Source organism: Danio rerio, chromosome 10, assembly GCF_052040795.2.
Source record: "Danio rerio strain M-AB ecotype USA chromosome 10, GRCz13ab, whole genome shotgun sequence".
Classification (NCBI taxonomy): Eukaryota; Metazoa; Chordata; class Actinopteri; order Cypriniformes; family Danionidae; genus Danio; species Danio rerio.
This window is the reverse complement of record NC_141030.1, coordinates 46,747,330-46,770,369: the sequence shown is the minus strand read 5'-3', so window position 1 is coordinate 46,770,369 and position 23,040 is coordinate 46,747,330. Positions and strand designations below refer to the sequence as shown.

Below are 23,040 nucleotides of genomic sequence, written 5' to 3'. Positions count from 1 at the left end.
TAAATTTATTTTGGTGCTCCTAAATATTTGAAGTTGGGAGCACCGGTGCTACCAAGTAAAAAAGTTAATTTCGAGCCCTGTATATATATATATATATATATATATATATATTAGGGATGCATGGTTCTAAATATAATATTAAACTGTACGGTACGACCTCCACGGTTCAAAACGCGCTTGTGAATTGCGGTTTTCTCGGTTTTGCGTTTAAATAATTCCTGTGCGTTTTATATCTCCCCGAATTGACTGTGTGTGCCTCTAATTCCATGAGCTGAGATGAGGAAACTCCTCCCCATGAGTAAATATCCAATCACTATGCTGTAAAGTTAGGGGGCGCATGACCATCATTCCACACTTTAACATGGCGAGCGGCAGTGATTTGAGGCTGAGGCAACAGTACGAGAAAGTGCTTTCGTCTTTCAAATCTGCGGTGTGAGGACGTTTCGGTTTTGCCAGTAAGCATAATGACAATGAAAGAAAAAACGTTGAACAAAAAATAACTGTGTGCAAGCATTGTTCTACACGTATAACCATGACTGCACATCTGCAGCGCATCACGCAGCAATATCACTGTCTGAAGGCAGATAGCAGAGAAGGTAATAAAGTCCTCCATATAGCAGCAATCCCTCGCTGAATCTTTCAAGCAAACAAACCCAACTGATTCCGAGAGACACATAAAATAACAAAAGCAGTGCGGGTGTTTATTGCTGAAGATTTGCAGCCGTTTTCTGTGATTGGAGATGTGGGATTTTGTCATCTTATAAAAGCACTCGATCCGCATTACAGACCACAGCCTCGCATTTTTCCAGCAGCGAGATAATGAAGATGGTTTATTTATGTTTGCTGAAGTACAAATATGTTTATTTGAAATGGCCAATTTATCTTTATTAACTTCACATGTGTGTTTATTTTCAAAGTGTAGGATTTTAAGTGTTCCCCAGTTTGTACATGGGCTACCAGCAGCTGTGAGATTTCACTGTTCATTTTTTTTTATACAATACTCTAGGAACTAGTGTACTTTTCTTGGCTTTTCATTTTTATTTATTTCTCCTTTTTGGGCAAACTGTATTGTTGCATCCCTAATAAATATATATATATATATATAATTTTTTGTCAGGTTAAAATAATTCAAAAGAAACCTTGACTTCTGCTGTCTTCATTTGTTTTAAAAACACAGTTTTCTCTTTGGATATTTTTTCCGTTGGAAATACTGTTGTCCTAAAAAACAACAACAAAAAAGTAAATAAAAAACCTCATACCTCATACTCATACCTTAGGAACGGTATTACAGAAAATTTCGGCAGTATACCTTGAAAATGATTATCGTCCCATGCCTAGCGGCAAGCCAGATGGAGCGAATGTTTACAAGTGTGGAGTCCTGAGAAGGAGCACCAGATGGAAACTGTTGTTTTGTGTTTACCTTATGATTAAAGTTGTGCATGTGTAACCCCGCCCTTCCTACGCCACCCAACCCAATCCAAGCTGGTATCGAACCGGCGACCCCCCACATGGGAGTCGGTTGCTCTACCAAGGAGGCTAAAGACCATGGCCTCTAGAGTCTGTCGCAAGAGCACCTTTAGAGGTCCGAGGAGTGAGGTTTACCTGCACAGCACTTACCAGCTGGCCTCCGTTACACATGTCCGCCGGGTCCCGCCTCTGAGTGAGCAAGTTTTAGCTACTTGTTCATTTAAGGTAGCATATTTAAAAAACAAAACAGCGAAGAAACTCGACACAGAGGAACATAACATAACCTAAAGCCAGCCAGTGCTTCGGAAGTGCTGTAGCAGAGCAACACAAACAGCACGCACAAGTAGAAATGCACGACTACGCGCGAGGCAGGCACCATAGGATACGCCAATCTCTCAAAGCAGAAGTATAAATCAGCCTTAACTGTACTGTGAAAACATTTACTAAAACATCTCTGCCTCTGAATTTACTTTGACATCTTTGGTACTCGAGATCAAAGATCTGTCCTGTATGGTTATGTGAACACCTTTGTGCATCATGAGTTCAAGAGCTGCTGGTGTTTGGCAGTGAAACACAAATGTTGTTGCTGCAACAGGACATATAAACCCAAGAAACAAGAAGCATCTAATAAGAGCAACTTCACATCCGCTTATGATGATATTTGGGTTTGTGGCAGAGGTTTATTTTTTTACTTCTGGTTGTGCGAAAGTGAGATAAGAATTGCTTCAGCGATGCATAGCGAAACTAAAGATGCCCCTGATTTTTATTTTGAGTTTAGCTAAGGTGATATGAGAATGAGTTGCCCACACAGTCAGATTCTCTGATAATAGTGTGTGAGAGTTTATTTCTGTGGGTTGATTTTCAACTTCTGCCCTGCTGCTTGATTCTTGGCTTAATTAAATAAACTCCCTTCACAAGACACACTCTGAAAATTTATAACTTAACTTCTATTTGCAAGAAAATATAGCATAACTTATATTTTTTCAAATTTACAAGATACAAGACTAAAATTTAGGGATGTCCTGATCATTTATTTTTTGCCTCCGTGTCATTTGATTTTGAGTATCCGCCGATACTGAAACCCGTCATTAACTTACTAGACACACTCGCGATGATGTTCAATAAGATTTAGTTTTGATATTTATTCATTGGGATAAACCTCTTGAGATGTCATTTTCAAGGGGGTCCCACAATTAATCACAATCACATAATAACAACACAAGAAGACAAAACATAATTTACACAACATCCAAAAAACATGACATAACATCAAAAAATAATAAATAAATAAAATAAAGTAAAAGAAAAAGAAAAAAGAAAAGAAAAGGAGGTTGTGTTGTTGTGATTAGTAACTGTTTATTCAGGTAAACATGAATGTTGAACTGTCGGCCTACATAAGCTCCAAACAGTCATTTTTGATCACCTTAATCCGACTAAGTATGCTTTCACATCTGTAGTTCGCTTCATTTTGTCCGGACCAAACGCAATAAATGATGCATTGTTGCATCTTCTGCCCTCTTTGGGTCGTTTTCACACCACACTGCTGGCTTTGGTCCGAACCAGTTGAAACGAACCAAAATGCAGTCATCTGACAAAATCCACATCTCTCATTAGCCAGATGTTGTTGAACATATTTCCTAAACTGCTTATTGATTGGTCAGAATCCACGTGCGGGAAAATGCCAATGAACTCCTGCAGGTAAACAAAACCTTTTACTCTGGAGGGACGACTGCGCTGGCTGATTGTATCCCTGCTTTAGACAAACTATTCATTACGAAAATGAAGAGATGAAGCGCGGCCGCGGCTGGAAAACAGTGTAATGCATCGCTCGTCACTTCAGGAAGAGCCGTGAATTAATTTAGCTAAACTGCAACATGGTCATCTTGCGGAAATATTACCAACGATCCATCAGGTAATGTTTTCCCCTCTCTCTCTCTGTTGGTAAAGCGCTGTCAACAAATATTTTTCCTCCATATCCCATAATGCACAGCGCATCGGCCTATGGCAGCTGGATTAGTCCAAAACGTACAGTACTTTTTGCGGTTGGACCTGTTTTAGTACAGATCATATTCTCACCACAAACAAACCGCTCCAGGGTTCATTTAAAACCTCTTCAAGCAGGTCTCGGTGCGCTTATTTGGTCCACTTTTGGTGCGCACTCGAGTACGATTGCTGCATTCTCACTTGCCCAAACGAACCGTACCAAAAGGGGAAACGAACTCTAATGCGATTCAATCAAACTAAATAAGGCAGGTGTGAAAGCACCCTAAGTCATAACTGAACTAAACAGAAATGGAGTTAAGACGTGGAGTATGCAGATATTAGTGGCATTATTGAAGTAAACGCCGCAATCAAACTATTGCCGTCATGTAGGACTTTTCCTCATATTTTACAACAAGATCCACACACTAAAGGACCACACACACACACACACACATTGCAAAATACGAAAGTTTTTTTTTTCTTTCCATTCGGCGTGCAGTATTCATTTCCATAACACTCTCACCAGTCCTTACTTTTTATTTGCGTCTAATTGCCCAGTTTGTCACAGGGGCATGAATGAAATGTTCATGAGTGAATGTGAAACTGCTGAACTGCAGTTAAAGTCACCCAAAACTACAGGAAACTCTTACATGAAAGCAACTTCACGTAAACGCCTTAATTATATTATTGTCTATTTAGGCAAATAGCTAGATTTCAGATGTCCATGTAAGTGTCGTCAGTAGTGTCTTCAAAGTAAGTGAAAGATCCAGAAGGGCATCCTGCTCATTTGACTCAGAAGGGAACTTTTTTGTCAGACGGCTTTATTTTCATTCATTTTAAAAAAGCAACCGCTCCATTTTATTTATTTGTTGGTAACACTTTACAATAAGGTTCATTAGTTAATGCATTTACTAACATAAACTAATCATGAACAACACATGTACTGCATTTATTAATCATAATTGAACATTTACTAATGCATTATTAACATCCAAGTCCATGCTCGTTAACTTTAGTTAATGCACCATGAGTTAACATGAACTAACAATGAACAACTGTATTTTCATTAACTAACGTTAACTAGCATGAACAAATACAGTAGTAAACGTATTGTTCATTGTTTGTTTATGTTAGTAAATCTATTAATTAACATTAACTAATGAACCTTATTGTAAAGTGTGACCTATATGTTTTACTGGAACACATAAACTCTACTGGTGTCTGATTGTTAGATGTGGAGCTAACATTAATCAGACTCACTCTATTGAATCCATGTTGGCACGTCACCTTTGATGTGGTCATTTCACAGCAGGAATACACACAGGTTCGAAGACTCGTTGGAAGACAAAAAACTTGAAGATAGCCTGATCCTGCCCAATCCTGTTCCTGGAGGTCTATCTTTCTGCAGAGTTCAGCTCCAACCCTGATCAAAAACAACTAAAGCTGTGGTCACACTAGAGTTTGAGCCTGTGAGCCTCGTACTGCGCTGGAAAAAGGGGCGGAATTAAACAAGATGATTAGACATTAAAGGGCCATGACACCTTCCACTTTCGGTTAAAGTCTACTTCAGAATTTTTTTCAAAAGATGCATGATTAATGGGCGTGGAGCTCCGCGAGCATAGGGCAGGAGTGGGCGTGGCCAGCAGGGGAGAAGGGGAGCGAACAACTGTTGTTGACAGTTAGCTCACAAAATGAGACACAAACCGTGAGGAGACGCATGAGTTTATAGTTTACAAAGTCAAAATGCAACGAAATAAACAGTGATTTAATGCCCTGCTACATTTGTTATTCGTAATTTCATATACAGAAAACCACAATTTATATCATTATAAAGATAATCGTGTTCATATAAACACTATAAATGAGGATTCTCCCTCAATCCCCGGGTCTGAACCATAGATCTGAATGCAGACTCAGTGCAGCAGGTCTCCTGACCTGTCTATTTGAACCATTAGTCCTGCTGGTAATCTGGAGGATTTAGGCAAACACAGCAGCACGGCGATGTGTCTGAATGTGAACGAACTCCTGATAAAAGACAGCGTCCACCATTCTTCACTTCTCGTACTGCTCTCCTGACAAAAATGCTTGCAGCACACACACAGCTTTGCTGTATGATCGACCCTGACAGGATCGCGGGGGAAAACATGCAACAAACCCCGTGGATCATGGAAACAAACACATACGAGCCTTCATGAACGGCTACTGCGTGCCAGTGGGTCCGTGTCTCACAGCTTGAGCTTGGCACTGGTCTGGTCTTTGGAAACCACGTGCTATCATGCTCTCATGAATAATTAAGCAGCCGGCTCTTCTCATAGGATAAGGAAACTCCGCTATGAATAGTAATGAGAAATCGACGCGTCATCATTGCACTTGCAGTACTGCGCTACGACGCCGATTTTGATCCTGCCCTAAAAATCATTTTAAACCCGGAAGCTGAAATTAGCTGACAAAAGCTCAAAATTATCCAGTTTTCCTCACAATTAAAGCTGAGAGGTGCTAACATTGTCTTAACTGATGCTCAACACACACACACACATCTGTTAATATTAAAAAAAAAAAGTTCTCCAGGGTGTCCTGAACCTTTAAAAAAAGCAAGCGATTGCTCCATATTTTACATTTCTGCACAGAGAGGTCACGTTTAATCTACAAATGATTTCATGCAATCACGTGATGTGATTTCACATGTCAGAGTTCACCAAGCTTAAACTCGGGAAAACTTGTAGCACAAGCATGCACACATCCGGTCTGCCACATTCCAATGCATATGAATGGAAGTCTATGGGGTAAAAAGTGAAGTGTGACCTCGGCTTTAGCCAACTAAGTATGATTTGAAGGAGCACTCAGTAATTAATTAAAGACATTTTTGACATTTGATTAAGGTTGCAGGAAGGTAGATCTCCAGGAACAGGATTGGGCACCCCTGGCCTAGGTGGCACACTGCCATTTGTTGTCAACACACTGTTAGCATGCATTATTATGTTTTCTACATGTCTTTATAACGTTAACCATGTTGCTAGCATCAGTTTGTCTGTTGCTAGTGCATTAATGGGACTGTTTTGCCTTGCATATTTATTCTCACGTGATAAATGAAATATGACGCATTACTATGTTCAGACTTTAATTATAGTTCATACTCTGGTCTTAAGTAAATTATTACGAATTCTATTTTCCATTTAATTCAAATAAATATTTAATAATAAAAAAAACGAATACTTAGAAAAAAAAAATGTGGGGACGGTGTCACGGTGAAACAGTGATGTCACCGGTGTTGCGTCTTAAAAACTGGCATCACCGTCAACAATGTCTATCGTGGCAAGCCTAGTCAACACACTGTTAGCATGCATTATTATGTTTTCTACATGTCTTTATAACGTTAACCATGTTGCTAGCATCAGTTTGTCTGTTGTTAGTGCATTAATGGGACTGTTTTGTAAAGTTGACCTGCCTGATGATGGTAAAATCAGTCAAAAAGCAAAGTTTGAAAATCAGCCAAAACATTTATAATCCATCATCAGATCTGTTTCGTCTCATTGAAGTGCATCATCTGCTTAGTGTTTGTGTGCGTGTGTGTGTTTTCCACTTTATATTCAAAACTGAGCAATCTGAGGTGTCGTTTGCATCCGCCGTGGGACGGGTTGCAGGCTAAAGTTTAATGCACAGAGTCTGGGGTTTGTTTCAGTTGTAGTAGTGATGCTAACCCTGGCAGATTTGCTAGTAAACAACACTGATTGGCTCGGCCCACGCGTGCTTTTACCGCTAGCACAGGTGAATCTTCCAACACATGATTTGCATCAGTCACCGATTAGATGAGGCTGTCGGAGCTCCGTCAGAGTGAGTTTGGAGTCGGTGCATTAGATGAGTTGGCCTCGTGAGTCAGTCATCCCACACTAGTCCTGCTACAGCGCTCAAACACGTCCATTAGGAAGAAAACAGCGCTAATCACATGCAGAGGTTGCTGATTTGAACATAATGTACCTTTTAGCAGCTGTTACACAACATTTCAGCTTCTCAGAGGCCTCAGAGAAACAAACAACAGCACAAGAATGTGTCAAATAGTCCATTTCTTGTGAAAATGGTTGACCTTTTGAGTGTTTATGTGAGATGAGATGGGGTTAAATACCTCATGTTTGAAAATGTTGTGTATAATTAGCGTTTGACTGCTCTGAGTTGCTTTTGTTATTGCTCTGGAGATTTTTGGTTTAAATAAATATGTTCCTGGCGAATATCTTGAGGAGAAACATACATACTGTAGTCAATCAAACTGGTTTTCGTTGAATACTATAAATGGGTTTCCTCCGGCTTCTCTGGTTTCCCCCAGAGTCCAAACACAGGGCTCGAAATTAACTTTTTTACTTGGTAGCACCAGTGCTCCCAACTAAAAAAATTTAGGAGCACCAGAAATAATTTAGGAGCACCCACCAAAAATGAATGAGCACCGCTGCAAATTGTATTTTAAGGGATTTATTGTATTTTAAAACAACATCAATTAGGACTAACAAAAACCAGAAACAACTATAACTAATGCTGTGATGACATTGATATTTGTGTGCAATAATTCCAAAATGAATGTCGAATAATTATAAAATATTAATGATGATGAAAATGACAATAATAGTAACAATGAATTACATTTCTTATCATCATGCTGCCTTGAATGTGCTTGAATGCGAGTTATCTGCTATAAAAAGTCTGTTACTTTATGAAAAATAAGTGTATAGTTTGCATCAAACAAAAATGAAGCATTGCAGTAAGAAATATTTATTTTGTATATTTATTTTGTACTGCTGTTTATATATGCATGTCAGTTTAATAAATAATATTTCTGCTACAAAACAAACAAAAGATTATAATAAATAATTAAATTCAAGGCTCAAAGCTGCAAAACAGTCATCAGTAACTAAATAAAAAAATAATAATATACACCTTAAGAAAGAATAGACAAAAGAAAGTAAGTAAAGTCTCACTTCTATCACTCTTTCGGTTTCAGTTTGTGTCAATTTAAATGTTCAGTCTGAGCTGATCTTCATTTTTCTGTGTTAGTGGAAAAGCAGGCGAGTCAGCCGACCCAATTTATGAGCAGGTTGAGCAGGATTCTTGCGATGACCACAGGCGCAAGACCGCTGTTTGTTATGAGCCGCAGTTTCAGTGTAAACTTAGTAAAGGCGAGTTTCTTTGGCGATGATACAGTATTAGATTTGACTTTTAGCGGACATTTGCGCTGAACACGCAGTAGATGCAACGTATCGAGATTCAGGTGCCTTCTCCGAAAAGCACATACTCGATTGATCTCAGCTGGCGGATCAATATTCACCACATGTCATGATCGCTCTCATCTGCGCCTCAACTTTAGGTGGGGTTTGCAAACCTGTGTGCTTTAAGTTTTCACTCTTCAGCCGTTTGCATTCCCGTGGTCCGAAAAGCTCCTTCCATCTGACAGCGGAATACCTTGAGTGATTGACAGCTAATATAAACCAATAAACTGGCAGAGAAGAGCAATTCAGCACGTTTTTAGAAAAAATCAAAACAGGTCGCACTACAACCATTATCTGCAGTCGCACTAATGCTCCCATATATATTATAAGGTCGCATAGATTAATTTTCAGCCGCATATGCGACCAAAATGGTCGCAATTTCGAGGCCTGAAACACATGCGCTATATGCAGAGTCTTAAAAGCGTTGAGAAGTCTTAAATTTGATCATCTTAAATTAAGGCCTTAATAGCCTTGAATTTGGTATACAAAGTCTTGGATTTTGTTACAAAGGTCTTATTTTATTTATTTATTTTACCTTTCTTAGGATTAAGTTCATACTATAACACAATTAACTGTTACTAATGTAAGCAAATTAAAATTCATGCAGCATAACGTTGAGTGCATCTCACACTTCACGCCATAGCAGAAAGCGTGAAAGCGTGCGCACCCGTTACTATGGTTACTGGAGGTGAGGTACAGAACAAGATAGTCGCTAGCCTAGTTTGTCTACTTAAATGGGAAAGTGTCGCTGTGGCAAAGCAATGCAAATTACGTTTGGCTTTGTCTATTAGTGATGGGAAGTTCGGATCATTTTACTGACTCGGATCTTTGAGTCTCGCTTATCGAGATGAACGAATCTTTTTTCGAGTCATTTCGTTCATTTGGTTTAATTTGCCAAAATATTATTAAAATGTTACGAATTGCTTCCAAACACATCTACAACTAGCCCAAAAGGTTGATCATGTCTTTAAATGTCAGTGATTCGTTCACGTTACACTGACAGTCATATGCAATCTTAACCGTAGTACTTAGTCTGTGTCGATAGGAGCCAGGATAACTAGTTCACCTTTCAAGTCTTCTGGTTTTTGAGTCGTTCGTATATCACGTGGCAGAATGACTCAAACCCGAGGACTTGAGAGATTCATTCATTCATTCATTTTCTTGTCGGCTTAGTCCCTTTATTAATCCGGGGTTGCCACAGCGGAATGAACCGCCAACTTATCCAGCAAGTTTTTACACAGTGGATGCCCTTCCAGCCACAACCCATCTCTGGGAAACATCCACACACACATTCACACACACACACTCATACACTACGGACAATTTAGCCTACCCAATTCACCTGTACCACATGTCTTTGGACTGTGGGGGAAACCGGAGCACGCGAAGGCAGGGAGAACATGCAAACTCTACACAGAAACGCCAACTGAGCCGAGGTTTGAACCAGCGACCCAGCGACCTTCTTGCTGTGAGGCGACAGCACTACCTACTGCGCCACTGCCTCGCCCGGACTCGAGAGATGAACGGATCAACTCTTTTTCCGGCTCTAAACGCATATGATTGGCTTCTGCCTTTCCGCGATGAACGACTCAAAAGACTTGAAATGAACGACACCACCAGCACAAATGTGTGCACGCGCGGATGAACGAATCACTCGCTGAGAGAACTTGTTCCCGAGTCATATTGAAGATTCGTTCAAAATGAACGAATCGTTCATGAACGACCCATCACTATTCGCTATCAGTAATAAAGAAATTTCTACATTAGAAGCATTGCCAACACACAGTGTTGGGCAGTAGCGTCGCTAGCTTAACTACATTTCTCAGTAGCTTGGCGGTAACATCACTACTTTCTAAATCAAATAGCTTTTGTGTAGCGAAGCTATTATTTTCAGCAAGTAGCGCATTAGCGTCCACACTAGCTACATTTAGTGATCGCAGATCAATAAGTGACGGCACTAACATTCACGGAGCTGTGAGGCCGGTGTCATCTGATGAAAGTAAATCCATATTATGGCGAGAATCTTCTTCCTGTTTTACGGTGGACGACAACACGCTTATTGATGCGTTACTGCCACCTCTCGCTTTGGTTGGTGATGTCACCAAACAATCATTGGGCTGACACGAGAAACCTGCTTGATTGAAAGATAACTGAGGGAGATTGGTACTAATGAGCCCAATGTGTACCAAGAAAATATCCCCCACACCATTACACCACCACCACCTTTGATACAAGACAGGATGGATCCATGCTTTCATGTTGTTTATGCCAAATTCTGACCCGACCACCCAAATGTGGCAGCAGAAATGGAGACTCATCAGAGCAGGAAACGTTTCTCCAATCTTCTATTGTCCAGTTTTGGTGAGCCTGTGTGAATTGTAGCCTCAGTTTCCTGTTGTTAGCTGACAGGAGCGGCACCCGGTGTGGTCTTCTGCTGCTGTAGCCCATCCGCCTCAAGGTTGGCCGTGTTGTGTGTTCAGAGATGCTCTTCTGCAGACCTCGGTTGTAACGAGTGCTTATTTGAGCTACTGTTGCCTTTTTATCAGCTGGAACCAGTCTGGCCATTCTCCTCTGACCTCTGGCCTCATCAACAAGGCATTTGCGCCCACAGAACTGCCGCTCAGTGGATATTTCCTCTTTATCAGACCATTCCCTGTAAACCCTAGAGATGGTTGTGCGTGGAAATCCCAGTAGATCAGCAGTTTCTGAAATACTCAGACCAGCCTGTCTGACACCAACAGCCATGCCACATTTAAAGTCACTTAAATCCCCTTTCTTGCGCTTTCTGATGCTCAGTTTTAACTGCAGCAGTTCGTCTTGACCACGTCTACATGCCTAAATGCACTGAATTGCCTAATAAAGTGGCCGGTGAGTAAGGACTGATTGTTTTGGAATATTTATATCATTTAAAATATTTAAATATGTCATATTTTGCATTATTTTTTATGCTTCTCATTCATTATTAATTTCCATTAAAAAACTCAAACAAAACTGCTTGGATTTAAATTAATGTAATAAAATTGTTTATTACATACATTTAATAAATTGATTTAAATGTGTTGTATGTACTGCTATTCACCATTTATTCAGTGTACAATGTTAAAATCCAAGTGCTCAATCGAAGTATTTATTTTTTTCTTGAATTATTTATTAAAATGTTGTCTTTTCTTGACATATTTCCATAAAATGACAACAAACTAGAGTCTATAATATTAGCAGTATCACTTAATGAACTAAATTATGTCTCATTAAATGATCTGAATATAAAATCATCTCATTTGCATTTTAGTTTTAGTGTTTAATTGATTTATTTACTGTAAAAACAAAGTTGGTACTGAAATGAAACCCAAAACAGAACCTCTCGAGTTTTCCTTCAGGCCATGGCACTTTTAAAACATGTTGTTCTTTGGTTATAATGTGTGTGTGCGTGTGTGTGTGTGTTTGTCTCTCTGTTTTGACTGTGTGCTTGATGAATGCCTCCCCTGGTGAATTATCTTTAGTTTTTCACCCGATCTCTTAAGCTTTATTATCTGCCATCTCATTATGTTCCTGCTGAATAATGCATTAGGTCAGTCATTGTAATAGATTATCACTTTATCTGTGTTTAGCTGATGGTGAATGCGTCTCCTGCTTTAACCTCCAGTTGTTAACTTGTTCTGTAGGTGACTTTAAGAGAACTAAAAGCAAAGTGACACAAAAGAAGAACCAAAACCGGACCTGATTATCATGCTGATTATGCTGTTACTTTGATGGAAACAAAATCAAGGAGGCTCATATAAATAATGATATAATTTATTGTACATTTACCAGATGATATCTCACCAGAAAACAGCATCAAAAACTCCCATATTCTCATTAATTAGACAAAACCACCAGCTTCTGTTTGTAATGTTCGCTTCTTACAGTATGTTACTGTTAAAGTGCACCTATCATGCTAGTTTAAAGGTTTCCTATCTAGTTTTGGAGTCTCGTACAGTAGGTTTACGACCAACGAAAACACTAATATTTATTATATTTATTGTAGCAGATTTGTTTTTTCCTTAAAGTATCGGCAGCAGTTAGTTCAAGAATCTAGTCTCTCTAAACTCTTCTCTACGCTGATTGGACAGATGACCCTTCTCTGCTCTAATTGGTCTCTGCTCTGATATTTCTAGATGGCCCTTTTCCGATTGGTCAGTTGGCTTTACTCTGCTCTGATTTGTCAGAATCTACTCTGTTAGATGGACCATTTCCATTGACCTTACTTTGCTCTGATTGGTCAGTTTAAATTATCTCTGCTCTGATTGGTCAGTCTTAACTTTGATATGTTAGATGGCCATGCTCTGCTCTGATATTTTTCAAGTTGCCCTTTTCTGATTATCCACATTCTGATTATCCAGTTAGCCTATGTTTGATCTGATTTGTCAGTTGGCTTTAATCTGCTCTGATTGATCAGTTTTCTGATTGGACAGTCTCTGCTCTAATATTGAGAGGGACATTTTCCAGTAGCCTTATTTTGCTCAGATTGGTCAGTTTGATTTACTCTGCTATGATTGGCCAGTCCCTGCTCTGAAATTTCAAATGGCCCTTTCCAATTAGTCTGAATAGCCCAACTTTGCTCTGATTGGTCAGTTTACCCTACTCTGCTCTGATATGTCAGATCTTTTTCTTCTCTGATTGTGGCATTACTTTGCTCTGATTGGTCAGTTTGATTTGCTCTGCTCTGATTGATCAGTCCCTGCTCTCATATTTCAAATAGCCCTTTGCTGATTAGTCTGATTAGCCCAACTTTGTTCTGATTGGTCATTTGGCTTTACTCTGCTCTGATTGGTCGGATGGACCTTTTGCGATGGCCTTTGCTCTGATTGGTCAGTTTGATTTACTCTGCTTTGATTGGTCAGTCTCTACACAAATATTCCAGATTGGCTATTTCTGATGGCCTGACTTTGCTCTGATTGGTCAGTTTGCTTTACTCTCCTCTGCTTTATTCTCTGCCCTGATATGTCAGTTTGCTTTGCTTTACTCTGCTTTGATTGGTCAGTTTGCTTTATTCTGATTGGTCAATCTCTTCTCCGATATGTCAATTGGCTTTACTCTGCTCTGATTGGTCAGTTTACTTTACTCTCCTCTGATTGATCTATCTCTTCTGATTTTTTAAGTTTGCTTTACTACACTCTGATTGGTCAGATTGCTCTGCTCTGATTGGTCAATCTCTTCTTTGGTATGTCAATTGGCTTTAATCCGTAATGATTGGTTGGTTTGTTATACTCTCCTCTGATTGGTCAATCTTATCTATGGTATGTAGGTTGGCTTTACTCCGCTCTGATTGGAGAGTTGGCTTCACTCTCCTCTGATTGGTCAATCTCTTCTATGGTATGTCAATTGACTTTGCTCTGATTGTTCAGTTTGCTTTAATCTCCTCTGATTGGTCAATCTCTTCTCCGATATGTCAATTGGCTTTTTTCTGCTCTCATTGGTCAGTTTGCTTTACTCTCCTCTGATTGATCTATCTCTTCTGAAATGTAAATTGACTTTACTCCACACTGATTGGTCAGATTGCTTTGCTCTGATTGGTCAATCTCTTCTCTGGTATGTCAATTGGCTTTACTCTGTACTGATTGGTTAGTTTGTTTTACTCTCCTCTGATTGGTCAATCTCTTATATGGTATGTCAGTTGGCTTTACTCTGCTCTGATTGGTCAATCTCTTCTATGGTCTGAGATTGGTCTGATTGGTCAGTTGGCTTCACTCCGTTCTCATTAGTGGGTGGAGGAGTTGCTGATGATTTGTTTCAGGCAGTTCCTAATCACTTGAGAGAGAAACAACTCCCTAATTGATCCGCACTTCATCAGCAGCTGCATTACACATTACATGACAGATAATATACAAATAAGGCATAAATGTGTACTATAGATTGCATCAAGATTAATGAAACTGTCATGTGAATAACTGTCAAAATGTATGTCTACATGTCTTAAAAGGAAAGAACAGTGTTTAATCTTGTGATTTCAACAGCATGACATTCACACTGTAACCTCATTAATTTATCACGACTCTGTCTTTGCTGGTTTATTTTTGATATCTGCTGTAAGGGAGAAAGAGTGAGCAAAGACACATGAACATGACAGTTCTGCGAAACTTGATTATATTGAGGCAGAAAGACATAAACTTCCAAGGCCAGAAAGTTCCCAGATCAGATCAGAAAACCTGATTTCTGCCTTTTATATTTCATACAAATGCAATTTATTGGGAGAGAGAGAGAGAGAGAGTGTGTGTGTTTGTGTCTAACTGTGTGTGTTTTCCCTCCAGACCAAAACATGACAAAACATATTTCCTTCTTCTTCTAAAAATAGGTTTTTAGCATTGCAGAATACAGTCAATAATAGTCGGCAGGAATCAAGGATATTTGTAAACAATCATAATCAACTTTTTTATAATTAAAGACAATAGAAATACACAGCTGCAGCCCGATGTTTCGATTAATCATTACTGTGTTTTTATGTCTCTTCTGCTCACCAATGCAGTAATTTTGTGGAATATTAGCATTTAAGCTACCTATTTTCCATGAATGCATTGTACATTTTCAGCATTTCAGCATCAATACTCTTGCCTTTATTGTCAAACGATCTTTCAGAAACCATTTAAATTTGCTTAATCATATTTGAAAAGCCAAGTGATAAACATTCATTAATTATTTTCAGTCATTTAACCTTTATAATTTTTACTACTTTGCTCATATATATTAAGCAAATGTAGTAATTATTTATTATTATTAATATTATTAATATTAATAATGATAACAATATTAAAATTATAATTATATAATTAAAAAAAATATATATATATTATTAATAATATTATTAATACAGGGTTCATCCGGTCATGAAAAACCTGGAAGTCATGGAATTTTGACATGGCATTTTCCAGGCCTGGAAAAGTTTTGGAAAAACAGAAAAACCCACAAGGTTTTGGAAAAGTCATAGAAAATTACATTTCCATTTAGTCATTTTGCAAACGTTTTTGTCCAAAGCAACTGCTGTCACACTAGAGCTTGTGCTTGTGAAATTCTTTTGTACGGTGCTGTGAAAGGAGCGGGGTTAAACAGTATGATTAGACATTAATAAAAGTGAGCGATTGCTCCATATTCTAAATATTTTATTTTAAATGATCTTCTATTGGTCTAACTGATGTGGTTTCGCAGGCAAGAATTCACCAAGCTTGAACTTCCGAATGCAGTGAAATGTGAAACTTGTCACACGTGCTTGTGTTTCTGGTCTGCCACACTCTATAGTCTATATAGCGAAAAGTGATCGCTTTACAATAAAGTAGTTTTACCTACTATTACTAGTTAAACTAATTATTAACTATCTAAAATTAATTGGACAAATATCTGTACACTGGATTGGAGGTTGTAAGCATCATCTATTTTACATAGATATAAAAATACAGTCAATATATCATACAGATTTATGATATATTGTAATAAGTTTAAACGTGTATTGTTTTTCTTATGATTTACCATGTATACGTAGACATTACATGAAACATCAGATCATGAAAATTGACTTGAAAGTTCTAGAAAAGTCATGGAATTTTTGTAGTAAAAATGTGTATGAACCCTGTTAATACTATATTATTCAAATATATTAATATTAATTAACTACCACTAATTTTATCATATAATTTAACAAAAGAGTTCATGTTTTTATATTGAAACTGTATTAATGAGTGAAAATATTAAAATAGTATTTGTTTTTTAGCATTCTTCAAAATATCTTCTTTTCTGTTCCACAGAAAACCACTTCAGGGAGACTAAATAGTGAGTATTTTTTTTTTCTAAGTGATCTATCCTTTTAAAAAAAAATTTTTAACACGAATAATTGTGCTTTGTCCATATTTGATCCAATGTTGAGTATTGCAGTGTGTTGAGTATTGAGTGAATTTAGTTTTCTTTTTCAAATATTGCCCAAGAGATGCTGAAGAGATTCAGGAATTTTTCACAGTATTTCCTATAATATTGTTTCTTCTATAGAAAGTCTTATTTGTTTTATATCGGTTAGCATAAAAGCAGTTTTTAAACCCATTTTAAGGTCAATATTATTATCCTCCTTAAGCAATATTTATTTTGGATTGTCTCCAGAACAAACCACTGTGATACAGTGACTTGCCTGATTACCGTAATTACCCTTGTTAGTCCTTAAATGTCACTTTAAGCTGAATACTAGTGGCTTGAAGAATATCTAGTCAAATATTATGTGTTGTCATCATGGCAAAGATAAAAGAAATCAGTTATTAGCGATGAGTTATTAAAACTATTATGATTAGAAATGTTGAAAAAAATCTGCTCTCCTTTCAACAGAAATTGGGGGGAATATACAGCCGGGCTAATAATTCAACTCTATGTGGAGTGTTCTGGCATCACGGCACTGAGCTCATGCATTTGTCTTAGTTTGCATTCATTATGCTTCCGAGTGCGTAGGAAATGGATGTGCATTTTTCCCTCTGGTGTAATAAAAGAGGCGTAGGCTGTAATCATCACAAATGACCCGCCGATATCCAGACGGCGCAGTGCTTTCTTCACTTCAGACAAACTTTCTTCAGTGTGGGCAAATATCTGGAGTCACGCACGCATGCCTTTGTGCTTCTAACCATGCTAAATTACGACTTTTAAAGTAAAATATGGAGAAAAATGGAAAATGAGATCGCTTTTGAATTGATTTGCAGACTTTGCATGGGTTTGAATCGACAAATCGGTCCATTATGAATAGCTCGAAAGAAAGATGATGGCGAAAATTTTGAAATTGCTGTATTTAGTTTTTTTTGTGATACACTACCTGACAAAAGTGTTGTCGCCTACTTCTGTGCTTCAACTTTTAGGAACAATAAATAATAACTGGACTTCAAGTTGATGATTTGGTATCATAAGTGGCTTATATGAAAGGCAAAGGCCTCTAGATTACACTTATTTACCACAAAAAAATATGATCATGCCTTGATTATTAATGATTTGATTAGGACAGTGCGGTCTGACTCTGCTTAGACTTAAGTCTCGTCACTGAACAGAAATAATGTCCAGTATAGAATATAAAGTCCTGCTGCAGTGGAGACAGAATGAATATTGTGTCTGACTCCATCATGAGCTTGGAGGACTGCATCCATACATCTCTGACATGACTCAAATCACTGATTAATAAAGTCATCTGGAATGAAGAAGAAAGCGTTCCTGCAGGACTCCCAGAGCCCATCAAGACTCTTTGTGTTCATCTTCAACGCCTCCACCTTCATCTTATCCCAGACATGCTCAATAATGTTCATGCCTGGTGACTGGGCTGGCCAATCCTGGAGCACCTTGACCTTCTTTGCTTTCAGGAGCTTTGATGTGGAGGCTGAAGTATGAGGAGCGCTATCCTGCTGGAGAATTGTCCCTCTCCTGTGGTTTGTAATGTAATGAGCTGCACAAATGTCTTGATGCACTGTTAAAGAAATCCATAATTTTACGATTTATTTCCGACAGCTGAGATGCGGAAAAAAAAAAGAGTAAAATGACGGCCATTAAATTACAGAAATTTACCGTAAAGTAAAAGCTGTAGAATTACAAAAAGTTACCAGAAATTTTAATTTAAGGAAATTTCTGTAATTTAATATCTGTTATTTTACGATATATTTTAGTAAATTAACGGCCATTATGTTATTTGTGGCACCCCAACTGTCATAAATAAACCGTACAATTACAAATTTTTTTTTTTACAGTGTACTCAGGCTGTTGATGTTTCCATCCGCTCTGCAGGTCTCTGGCACGGTTTCTGAGCGCTAAGGGCCGATCACACCGAACGCGCCTTTACGTTCCAAAAACGCGAGGCGCACCGCACTGACTTTTTGTTGATATAGTAAAAAAAGGAGCGCGGTGCGCTTTATGGCGCTAGGCAATGACTGGATCAGCTGGGTATTGTTCGAGAGTTGCTGTTGATATTAATATAAATTTAATTTAATAATAATATGTAATTCATTATAATAATGTAATAATTTTGTGATATTCATGATTTGTCAAGTCATACAGCTCTGCATAACCCAAAACAGCAACAACAAGTCTCTTCTCCATCTTCAAATGTCTCCGTTGTTGTCTTGACAACACAAACACTGCAGGCACCTCACCCAAAGAGCATAGAATCACCAAGAGGCGACACTCTAGTGCGATTTGGGGAAACAGCCACTAGATGGCGCGGCGGCCATTTTGTAATGAAAACTCCAATAGAACAACAGCATCTTATAAGTCTGTAAAATAAACTATTAACAGTGCTGATGATTGTGATAGTAAGTGTTGTATTGTCGTCTTTTAGATTGCATCTTAGCTTTAATGCGCTTTTTAAATAAATAAATAAAAAACAAAGCAGCTGGTGTTAACGAGAACAAACCCAATTTTGAAGAATTGTCAATGTAAATGCTCAAGTACTTATAGGTTTCTGACTGAGTAATAGGATGGTCATGTACAACCACTTGACGATGGTCACCTTTGGGTCAAACACCATCTCTTCTGTTTTCTTAGTATTTATTTTTAGCTTATTTTTATCACACCACTCAATGAACTGACTAATTTCTGACTGATAGATAACACCGATATCATCATTCTCATAAAGTAAACTTAGTATGGCTGTGTCATCAGAGTATTTACAAATAAAATTCCGTGAACGCGTTCTTGAACATTCATTTGTAAAAAGTCGTCAGCTTAGAATTATAAGGTTCTCTCAGCTTTCTGAATGATTTTGAGATATTGAGCTTCAAAGTTTTTGCAATCCATATAGCGAACAGTATGTGTGTAACAGTTTTCTTTCATACATTAACATGACAGAAACCCTCAAAGTACTCTAAATGTAAATGATCAAAGTTCTTTTACGTTTGCAAATAGGAGTAAAAAAACAGGGTAAATGCAGATAGAACCTTCTGCTTCTGAAGTCATTTTCCTTGGAATAATAAGGTTCTATCTGCCAGATTATTCATTGAAGAATTACTTTTCAAGAAATACAATCAAAAAATATATAAGGTGGTGTTGTAACAATATGTTCACGCTTGAGAAAGTAAAATTTTAGCTTTCTATAACATTTATTTCATGTTTTAGGATGAATATCCTAAATCCAAGTGCAGATGTTAATTTTATCTAATTAATATGTTAATATTTGTGATATTTTATGCTTTATATGAATTATTGAATTATATTTATTAAATTATATGCCCCATGAATTAAATTAAGTATTTGCCCTTCTGGGCTTAATATTAAATTTAAAAACTTTAAAAGAAACAGACGATGAGCAAATGAGTTTAATAAACACTGAAAAGTGTTTTACTGACTATATGTAGACAAATCAATATATTTAACATTTAATAAATTTTTTATATTAATTTATTTTTCAACAATGTAAAATTCAACATTTTATCTCAATGTCGATGTCAAAGAAGGTCGCTGGTTTGAGCCTCAGCTGGGTCAGTTGGCATTTTTGTGTGGCGTTTGCATGTTCTCCCCGTGTTCGGTCCAAATGTAAGTCTAAATACGTGCGGTACTGGTAAATTGGACGAGCTAAAATTGACCCTAGTGTATGTGTGTGGATGAGTGTGCATGGGTGTTTCCCACAGATGAGTTGCAGCTGGAAGGACATTCGCTGCGTAAAACATATGCTGGATAAGTTGGCGGTTCATTCTGCTGTGGTGAACCCAGATTAATAAAGGGACTAAGGCGAAAAGAAAATGAATAAATGAATGAATCTCAATGTCAAGAAATGCTTCTCAATCATCACATTTTCACACATCTCAGTTTTGTGTGGTGCGGCATTATTTAGCCGATTTTGAACCTTATAATTCTAAGGTGACGAAGTGTAAAAAGTATAAAAGCACATTCCACTAATAATATTAAATTGATCGTCTATCACTTAAAAAAATGAGCAATTTTCACTTGATTCATTTAAGTGGTTTTTACTAAAAAAAATCCAGTTTTAAAAACTACTTAAAAATATTGTGTGCAATAGTGTTACCACTATTTTCTTTAAGTAAATAGCACATAAGATTTTTTACTGTGTAGGTTTGAATCGTTAAATCAGTTCAATATGAATAGCTCAACGGCAAAAAAATGGGTGTTTTTCTACCTGAGAAAATATTAGAGGAGAGTTTGAATGAAATGATGTGCTAATGGAGGAGGTGAGCGTGTAATGACGGAGCCCATTAGTCCAAACGCTCAGTGTCAGCTCATTAGCCAAACGAGGATTGGTTACAAATGGCAGCAGCTTTTCTGTGTTCTCCCTTTTAGCTGCAATTCCCTTCAGTAGTTTAGCATTGCATTTATAAGCCATTCAGTGCGTTAATCGAGCAATAAGATATGAGAGGATGTGTAATGTTGTGATGGTCAAATGGATTAAGCGTCATATTTAGTGTAAATGTGGTATAACGTACCATGTTTATGACGTAAATGTTTGCGTAATGTGTGTATGGGTGTTTCCTAGTACTGGGTTGCAGCTGAAAGTGCATCCGCTGCGTAAAACTTGCTGGATAAGTTGGCGGTTCATTCCGCTGTGGCAACCCCTGATGAATAAAGGGACTAAGCTGGAGGAAAATGAATGAATAAATCACAGTTAAACAAAATGTCTCAATGCCAGATTTTTCCACTATCGTGGAGCCCTGCTGGCCAATTTTAGACAGTGCACGTTCAAAGAGGAAAACACTCAACGCATTGCTTAATTAAATTAATAACTAATCACTCAATGAGTCCTAACTTTTACAAATAATGATGAACATTTAAGTAAAATCACTTTAAATACCAAATTATCACTTACCTGAAGCAAATAACAGGCGGGAAGAATGTTATGCTCACAGAGTAGACTTGTCAACTGAAGAGTGCTGTGGCAGATGTCTGCTAACGATACACCTGTGTTCAGTTTCACGTGTTTTCCAAATGCAATCCCAAAGTCAGCCAGAAGTTGATGTCAACCGATGTCGGCCATAGCTCAGCCTTACTAGGCTCTTGTGTGTTTTTTGTTAACTGGCCCACATACTATGGGGAGCTATGAGCCAGAAGAAAATTCCCGCCTTTTTTGAATGCATGGCAAAACATATTTGATAATAATCTGGCCCATATCTGTTCAGCCTTGCCATACCTCAGCCACATGTGCCATCTATCACCCACATTTGGCCCAAATGTTCTTGCAATCTGGGTATGTGCTAAGCTTTAATCTGTAAATGCTGATAGTTTATTCACTGTGAATTACAGATGTCTAAAGCTGTGCTGTAAGTACAAATCTTTCAGTTCTCGGCTCCTGCTGGTTTCTGTAGACGGGAAACTTCTGGATTTCACATGCCTTTGTTTTGAGCTGCAGGAGCACCGGAGTCTGTGTCCTCAAAGCAGCAGGACTGTGAAATCAACACACACGTCTGTAGCTTTTTTTTTTTTTATATTGGAGGTCTGCGTGCGCGTCCTGTTCTCAATCAGGTCCTCTGATTGTGACACGCTGGCTGTGAATGAGTAATCACAGCGCCGAGTCTCGATCATCAGTGCTCTTCTGACACAAACACCCAGCTGATTTCTCCAACCTCACACTGTTTCTGAGCTGAAGAAACGTCTGTCGTTAATCTCTATTTAGGATCCCGTCAGCCTCCAGAGGTGTTCTTGATCAAATGCTGAACTTCTATTAGTGCTTTAAGGGATAGTTCATGCAAAAAAAGTTAAGTTTACTCACCATCAAGATGTGGATGACTTTTTTTTTCTTCAGTAGAACATCAAAGAAGATTTTAAGCTGAATCCATGGTCTTTGGGGATTGATATAATGGCAGTAAATGGTGACAGGCATTTAAATTAGATTACAGTAAAAATGTGTCCAAATCAATACACATGCCTCTTGAAGTTTTAGGTACTGTCCCCTTAAGGAGAGCCAGGAATAAAGAGGCTTTGTAATTGAAAAATAAGTCTTTTTTTTATTCAGAATGACCTACACTACCTGACAAAAGTCAATCCCAGTTGTACAAGCAACAAATAATAACTGGACTTCTTGTTGATCGTGGAAAACTGACAGAAGGTGGATTTCTCTGCTGAATCATCTGTTGATCTGCATCCCAATCATCACCAATACAGCAGAAGACCTACTGGAACCAGCATGGATCAAGATTCACACAGAAATCAGTCAAGTTGGTGAAGGAGAAATCATGGTTTGGGGTTACATTCAGTATGGGGGTGTGTGAGAGATCTGCAACAGACTGAGGTATCAAGACATTTGTGTTTCCCATTACATTACAAACCACAGCAGAGGGACAATTCTCCAGCAGGAAAGCGCTCCTCATACTTCAGCCTCCACATCAAAGCTCCTGAAAGCAAAAAAGGTCAAAGT

At 38.0% G+C, this 23,040-nt stretch overlaps 1 long non-coding RNA gene across 7 annotated transcripts in view; it reads left to right on the top strand.

Annotated features, from left to right (window-relative positions):
• LOC141376479 (uncharacterized) overlaps positions 1-23,040 on the top strand; it is a 79,773-nt gene that overhangs the window by 5,362 nt on the left and 51,371 nt on the right. For 6 of the 7 annotated variants that reach the window (XR_015501587.1, XR_015501591.1, XR_015501592.1 and 3 more), the window contains exon 3: positions 16,475-16,499. The exons of the other annotated variant lie outside the window; for it this stretch is intronic. This is a non-coding gene — a long non-coding RNA (uncharacterized LOC141376479). The remainder of the gene's footprint in view (positions 1-16,474; positions 16,500-23,040) is intronic. 7 annotated transcript variants of the gene reach the window in all.